The following is a 9,590-nucleotide window of genomic DNA, read 5'->3' as shown; positions in this document are numbered from 1 at the left end:
ATCATACTCTCTGTCTGAAATTACCTGTGTGTGTGTGTGTGTGTGTGTATATATATATATATATATATATATATATATATATATATATATATATATAGTTGTGACATCACAATCATATGAAAGTCCTGATGGCTCGTTTAAAGGCATAGTTTCTGAATACATTTCTATGTGAATTGAGCATTTCGATACTTTCACAGTATTAATAGAGCACCTCGACCTGCTTTATAATAAAAAGAATACTCACGTTTCTCACTTTTTACAATATGGGACCTTTAACATCAGTGTTGCACTCGGTCAGGTTCTTTCTGTTTAAGTGTCTGTAAGACCTTTTTTCTCTTGTCTCATACTGAAACTATTGTGTGTAAAATTATCTTACTGTGTACAATAAAAGCAAGAATGTACTATATGTATTATATGTAAGGTCACTTTGTTAGACTCCATGCTGTGTTTACCACTCACCTGTGAGAGGAGTACTGTGTTGACAAGTAACTGGAGTTACACTGCGTAGACATTTGGACATTAAGCTGTCTCCTGCTTAGCACCTTTCTGGGCTCTCCACAACTGTGGACTGACGTCAGCAACCAGGCTTTAGCTGCTCAACCCCAGCTCCTCCAGCACTATTAAGGGGGCTTTAGCTATAGTAAACAGAGGAATTAGAAGGGCCTGCACATCCAGACTTTGTATTGTGATGGGGTTTTTTTGTTATGTATTAATTCCTGCACAATTTCAATTACATTTTTTATACTGTTTTTAAGGTGAAAATTAATGTTTTTGAGTTTATCTGACACAAAATATAAATTCTGTACATGTGCACTGATTGACCAGTCTAATTAAACATTCCCTTGAAAACTTCATTATGACTATTACATATAACATATACATGTCATTTAGCTGACGCTTTTTTTCCAAAGTGACTTACAATTGCTATATGTCAGAGGTCGCACACCTTTGGAGCAACTAGGGGTTAAGCGTCTTGACACATTGGTTGATGTATCGCAGTGGAAATCGAACCTGGATCTCCCACACCAAAGGCATGTGTCATATCCTATATTCTGTAGTATAATATAACAGTCAGTCAGTATCTTCACATAGCTCTGAACTGTACCTCTGGAGACTTAGGTCACACACTGGGACGTCTTGTGCTTTTGAATGGAGCTTTAATCCAGGATACAGTCACCCTGTAATCCACTAACGTGCCAGGGTGAGCAGCTCCCGCCCCCTCTCAAACTAAGTGGTCACTTCAAAAATGAGAACTTTAATTAGCATTTTGAGCAGGGTGAAGGTGTTTGAAGTCTGATGCAAATATTGCCCCAAATATGCATTATTTCCCAACCAAGGAAGAAGAATCGGACACCATAAAGTATGCAGCCTACGAAGTGGCAGTGAAAGTCTCCATTGAAACAGATGAAGTAGGTCTAAACCACACTATATTTTACAGAGACCCAACAATTCCCCCATGAGTAATTGCAATTAGTGCGGCTTTCGACATACTATATTATGACTTTTTCATGACTTTTTTTGACATAATATACTATCACTTTTTTATGACTTTTTTCGACATACTATTCTATGACTTTTTAAGAATTTTTTCGACATACTATACTATGACTTTTTTCAACATACTATACTATGACTTTTTTATGACTTTTTTCGACATACTATACTATGACTTTTTATGACTTTTTTCAAAATATTATACTATGATTTTTTTTGACATGCTATACTATGACTTTTTTATGACTTTTTTCGACATACTATACTATGACTTTTTTCAACATACTATACTATGATTTTTTTTGACATGCTATACTATGACTTTATTCAACATACTATACAATTACTGTTTAAGACTTTTTTCGACATGCTATACTATGACTTTTTTATAATTTTTTCGACAGGTTATATAATGACTTTTTTCGATTTACTATACTATGACTTTTTTATGACTTTTTTCGACATACTATACTATGACTTTTTTTGACATACTATACTATGACTTTTTTAATGATATACTGTACTATGACTTCTTTTCGACTTTTTCGACATACTATATTTTTACTTTTTCATGACTTTTTTTGACATACTATACTATGACTTTTTTCGACATGCTATACAATGACTTTTTTATGACTTTTTTCGACATACTATTCTATGACTTTTTAAGAATTTTTTCGACATGCTATACTATGACTTTTTTACAACTTTTTTCGACATACTATACTATGACTTTTTTACAACTTTTTTCGACATGCTATACTATTACTTTTTTCGACATGCTATACTATGACTTTTTTACAACTTTTTTCGACATGCTATACTATGACTTTTTTACAACTTTTTTCGACATACTATACTATGACTTTTTTATGACTTTTTTCGACATACTATTCTATGACTTTTTAAGAATTTTTTCGACATACTATACTATGACTTTTTTCAACATACTATACTATGACTTTTTTCAACATACTATACTATGACTTTTTATGACTTTTTTCGACATACTATACTATGACTTTTTTTGACATACTATACTATGACTTTTTTAATGATATACTGTACTATGACTTCTTTTCGACTTTTTCGACATACTATATTTTTACTTTTTCATGACTTTTTTTGACATACTATACTATGACTTTTTTCGACATGCTATACAATGACTTTTTTATGACTTTTTTCGACATACTATTCTATGACTTTTTAAGAATTTTTTCGACATGCTATACTATGACTTTTTTACAACTTTTTTCGACATACTATACTATGACTTTTTTACAACTTTTTTCGACATGCTATACTATTACTTTTTTACAACTTTTTTCGACATGCTATACTATGACTTTTTTACAACTTTTTTCGACATGCTATACTATGACTTTTTTACAACTTTTTTCGACATACTATACTATTACTTTTTTCGACATACTATACTATGACTTTTTTCGACATGCTATACTATGACTTTTTTACAACTTTTTTCGACATGCTATACTATGACTTTTTTACAACTTTTTTCGACATACTATACTATGACTTTTTTACAACTTTTTTCGACATACTATACTATTACTTTTTTCGACATACTATACTATGACTTTTTTATGACTTTTTTCGACATACTATTCTATGACTTTTTAAGAATTTTTTCAACATACTATTCTATGACTTTTTAAGAATTTTTTCAACATACTATACTATGACTTTTTTCAACATACTATACTATGACTTTTTTCAACATACTATACTATGACTTTTTATGACTTTTTTCAAAATATTATACTATGATTTTTTTTGACATGCTATACTATGACTTTATTCAACATACTATACAATTACTGTTTAAGACTTTTTTCGACATGCTATACTATGACTTTTTTATAATTTTTTCGACAGGTTATATAATGACTTTTTTATGACTTTTTTCGACATACTATACTATGACTTTTTTCGACATACTATACTATGACTTTTTTCGACATACTATACTATGACTTTTTTCGACATACTATACTATGACTTTTTTAATGATATACTGTACTATGACTTCTTTTTGACTTTTTCGACATACTATACTCTGACTTTTTTTGACATACTATACTATGACTTTTTTCGACATGCTATACAATGACTTTTTTATGACTTTTTTCGACATACTATTCTATGACTTTTTAAGAATTTTTTCGACATACTATACTATGACTTTTTTCGACATACTATACTATTACTTTTTTCGACATACTATACTATGACTTTTTTACAACTTTTTTCGACATACTATACTATGACTTTTTTCACCATGCTATACTATGACTTTTTTATAATTTTTTCGACAGGATATACTATGACATTTAATGATATACTGTACTATGACTTCTTTTTGACTTTTTCGACATACTATGTCTTTTTCATGACTTTTTTTTATATAATTTACTATGACTTTTTTCAACATACTATACTATGTCTTTTTTATGACTTTTTTCGACATACTATACACTGACTTTTTTCAACATACTATATATACTATGACTTTTTTCGACATGCTATACTATGACTTTTTTATAATTTTTTCGACAGGTTATATAATGACTTTTTTCGATTTACTATACTATGACTTTTTTATGACTTTTTTCGACATACTATACTATGACTTTTTTCACCATGCTATACTATGACTTTTTTATAATTTTTTCGACAGGCTATACTATGACTTTTTTCGACATACTATACTATGACTTTTTTAATGATATACTGTACTATGACTTCTTTTTGACTTTTTTTGACATGCTATACTATGACTTTATTCGACATACTATACAATTACTTTTTAAGACTTTTTTCGACATGCTATACTATGACTTTTTTATAATTTTTTCCGACAGGTTATATTATGACTTTTTTCGATTTACTATACTATGACTTTTTTTATGACTTTTTTCGACATACTATTCTGTGACTTTTTTATGACTTTTTTCGAAATGCTATACAATGACTTTTTTTTTTTTAAACATTTTTCGACATGCTATACTATGACTTTTTTTTGACATAAGATTAGATTAGATTCAACTTTATTGTCATTGTGCAGAGTACAAGTACAAAGACAACGAAATGCAGTTTGTGTCCAACCAGAAGTGCAAAAAAAGCAGAAAAGTGCAATGTGATATACAAGTATAGACAGGTGGTGCATAGGTAGGACAAGAAATATATTGCAGTGTTATAAGAGCAGAATAAATATGGCTATTTAATATGAACAATATATGAACAACATGTACAGATATGTGCAATGTGGTAGCAGTGACATTATACTAGTAGTAAGAATAATATAGATATATGCATTGTATTAACAGAATATATAATAAGAGAAACAGAATAAAAATGGATATTCTGAATGAACCATATAGACAGATATGTACATTATGTACAGCTACGTGCAGTGTGGTAACATTATAAGCAGTCGTGGTAACATTATAATGACATTCTATACTATGACATTTTTTGACATACTGTACCATTACTTTTTATAACATACTTTACTATGACTCTTTTCGACATACTATACTATGACATTTTATGATTTTTTTTGACATACTATACTATGATTTTTTTCGACATGCTATATTATGACTTTTTTCAACACACTATACTATCCCTTTTTATGACTTTTATCAACATACTGCACTATGACTTTTTTCGACATACTATACAATAACTTTTGAAGACTTTTTTCGACATACTATACTATGACTTTTATTGATATACTATACTATGACTTTTTTTCGACATGATATACTGTGACTTTTGTATGACTTTTTTTGACATGCCATACTACGGCTGTTTTTATGATTTTTTTTCGACATACTGTACTATGACTTTTTCATGACTTTTTTCGACTAGCTATACTATGACTTTTTTATGACTTTTTTTCAACATACTATACTATGATTTTTTTATCAACCCTTATTTGGGTGGCTAAAAGTGTCAGCTCAATGACATGTAATGTTATGACTTACTATACTTTTATACTTTTTTATACATAATATAATATGCCTTTTTTCAACATGCTATACTGTGACTTTTGTATGACTTTTTTGACATGCTATACTACGGCTGTTTTTATGATTTTTTTTCGACATACTGTACTATGACTTTTTCATGACTTTTTTGACATGCTATAAAATTACTTTTTTATGACTTTTTTCGACATAGTATACTTTGGCTTTTTTTTTAAACTTTTTTCGACTAGCTATACTATGACTTTTTTTAATGACTTTTTTTCAACATACTATACTATGATTTTTTTACCAACCCTTATTTGGATCTGCTGGCTAAAAGTGTCAGCTCAATGACATGTAATGTTATGACTTACTATACTATGATTTTTTGATGACTTTTTTCGACATACTATACTATGACTTTTTTCATCATGCTATACTATGATTTTTTTTCAACATGCTATACTATGACTTTTTTCAACATACTATACTATGACTTTTTTATGACTTTTTTCGACATACTATATGACTTTTTATGACTTTTGATAACAATGCAGCATGGTGGCCCAATGGTTAGCTCTGTGGCTTCACAGCAAGAAAGTACAGGGTTTGAACCCAGGTAGGCCCGGTCCTTTCTATGTAGGGTGCATGTTTCTTCATGCGGTGCTCCTATTTCCTCCACCCTTTAATTGGAAGTCCCTTTGGATAAAAGTATCAGCTAAATGACATGTGATGTTATGACTTTTTTCAATATACTATGATATTTTTCAACATGGTATATGACTATAGTATAGTCTATGACTTTTTTATGACTTTTTTCAACATACTATACTATGATTGTTTTTATGTCTTTATGACTTTTTTCGACATGCTAGTCTATGAGTTTTTTTTGACATACTATACAATGACTTTTTTCGAAATACTATACTATGTTTTTTTATGATTTTTTTTTTGATATACTATACTATGACTGTTTTTGACATTTCATACTATGACTTTTTTTTCAATATACTCTACTATGACTTTTTTATGTCTTTATGACTTTTTTCGACATATTATACTATGACTTTTTAATGACTTTTTCAACATACTATAATATGACTTTTTTCAACAAAGTGTACTATGACTTTTTAATGACTTTTTATAACACACTCTTTTCTTTTTTCTCTTTTGGACATGCCATATTAAAACTTTTTTATGATCTTTTTAGACATTCTATACTATGACTTTTTTTTACTTTTTTCAACATAATATAATATGCCTTTTATATGACTTTTTTTAACGTACTATACCTTTTTATGACTTTTTCAACATACTATAATAGGACTTTTTTCGACATGCTGTACTATGACTTTTTAATAACTTTTTTTTACATAATATAATAGGACTTCTATGACGTCACAGTCATATTATACTATGACTTTTTTATGATTTTTTTCGATTGGCTATACAATAATTTTTTTCGACATGCTATACTATGACTTTTTTTGACATACTATAAAATGACTTTTTTTTACGACTTTTTTTGACATTATTTCGATAGTATACTATGGCTTTTTATGGCTTTTATCGACATGCTATACTATGACTTATTTCGACATTTAAACTTTTTTTACTTTTCAGCATACTATACTATGACTTTTTGATGATTTTTTTTGGATATTATATACTATGACTTTTTTCGACATATGCTATACTATGACTTTTTATGACTTATTCGACTTACTATGCTATGACTTTTTTATGATTTTTTTTCGACATACTATACTTTGACTTTTTTATGATTATTTTCAACATACTATAGTATGACTAGAGAAGCCACCAGGGTGGTATCTTGAAGTATCACTACCAAAAATCCACTGTCCTACAAGGATCCCAGGGCAGGATATTGATCTGAGGTATTTTAGCACTGTCGACAAGTTAACATGTCATCAGAAAATCTCGGTTTTATGCTAAAAAGCACAAATTAATTGTGTTTTTTTCTCTCAGGAATCTGAGCTAGTTCAGGTTGAGATTCATTTAGTAAATCTCACTGGTTAAGTGGACTTTGTGGAGGTTGATTATGGCGATAAAGAAAAGAGAAATCTGCAAAAAATAAGATGGCTTGCAGCGTCATTGGTTTTCAAGCTGATGCTGTCAGCTGGCACCATTGCACAGTTGGCTGTCGGGCAAGTCTGAGCTTCATCGGAGTTCATTTCCTTGGGCAGAGGGGTTCAACCAATGACAAGCAAGATACTTTTAGTAAATGCATTTGAGTGTATGAATGTCAGGAAATTGTCAGTGCATGGATGAAGATGCTAATGACTCAGACTTTTTGTTCTTATGCTTATGTGCTTTTATGTATATCTGTATTGATGATCAATTTCCAACATCAATACTATTTTCTTTCAGCGAAAACTGTCACTGCTCCTGAAATTGTCGTATGAAGAGGAAAAATACACTGAAGCAGAGTGCTTTAGTTGATATGGTGTTGGCATGATTGCAGGGCAGGCATACAGGGGGCTTCGTCATCCTCATTTATGGTCAGAGTGAATAAGAGAGATGTGCAAGTGCTCATTGTCAGGGTTTAAACCATCAGCACTGCAGTCTAGTATTATGACAATAATAATGGAGAAGTTGCCAATTACCATCACTCAGGCAGTGGTCCAGTCAGTGCTAATGTGCCATTTGTGTTTCCACGTACTGTATATATGCTGACGTATTCTGGGCTATTTAACATGCTTTTAATTAGAAAGGCAGTCATCACACACGCACTTTAATTATAATGCTATTGATAGAAGCTAGTAGGGATGTAACGATGCATTGTGAATTGGTTAAAAATGGATATAAATTTGTTAAGATTACAACCGGATGAGATAAAAAAAAACTAATCGCAATGCAATTTTAAAAACGGCCTAGGCCGTAACCTACTTTTGATTTCACTTGTTTGACTGCAGACGTCACTAAGTGTTCTTAGTTCATTTATTTGAAGAGATTTTTTTTTCTATTTATTTAGTTGTTTTGATGTGGGATTTGTTTTAAAAATCTAATTATTATTTATTTTTTTGTTATTTTATATGAAAACAATTTTAGTGTCACTTTTGATAAGAGGACACGTGTTTGTATACAGCACAGTTTTTATACATAAAGGAAGTATTTTTCAAGCAATTCATTCTGTTAAAAAATGATGTAAAAAATCGTACCGTGAACTTAAAATCGTGAATCGTATCAAAAAGCGAGTTTAGTGTATCGTTAGATCCCTAGAAACTACAGAAAAATAATCCAGAATTTCCAGCCTCCAACAAGAAATGAAGAAAAAGAAAAGACAGTATGAGGCCACACTGCAGGCTGGTTTTGTCAATACAGCGTCATGTTTACTTTTAGTGAGATGACACACCCATCAGGGAACATCCTTCAACCCCCGCCCCCCCCTCTAGACGCAGTGTGGAGCCACTTCAACCTTCAGACAGGCCCATGTGCAGTAATCCCACAAAGTCCTTCCAGTCACCAGATAATCTGGCAGACAGACATCCCAGCTGAGAGGCCACATATTACCACATCAACACCATTTACTGTAACCTCCACTGTGGGGTCTGATGACCACTATCACTTTATAATCCTTGCCGGGAAAAGGGGATTTTAGACCTTTGTTTACATTTTTAATCTGTAACCTTAATCCTTCATTTCCAAGCATGACTCGCCGGAGTTTACGAGAATTGTATATTAACTACAGCTTTTTAGATACAGTATTAGATACAGTAAAGCAAGTTGTTTCTGGAAATGTGAAGATGTGTCAGCATAAATTGTATATCCCCCACATAATATTATTAGCGAGACTAAGAGTCTAGACATGCTAGCAGCTCTGAGAGGCTCTACTTAGGCACAGCAGTGCTTTGAGCTAAATGCTAACATTAGCATGCTAACATGCTGAATTTTAGCAGGTAAATCGTTTACCAATTTTAACATTTAAGTTTAGCGTTATAACAGCTTGCTAATTAGCACTAAAAAAGCATAATTGCTGCTAACAGCTAAAAAGCAGAGGTCAGAATGAAGACCTTCATATGATCGTCAACATTGTTACACCCCAAGGTTTGTCTAGTTTCTGAATTTACATTTCTT

This window comes from Sander lucioperca, chromosome 21 (genome assembly GCF_008315115.2).
Source record: "Sander lucioperca isolate FBNREF2018 chromosome 21, SLUC_FBN_1.2, whole genome shotgun sequence".
Lineage (NCBI taxonomy): Eukaryota > Metazoa > Chordata > Actinopteri > Perciformes > Percidae > Sander > Sander lucioperca.
The sequence above is the reverse complement of the archived record's forward strand: the minus strand, read 5'-3'. Positions refer to the sequence as shown.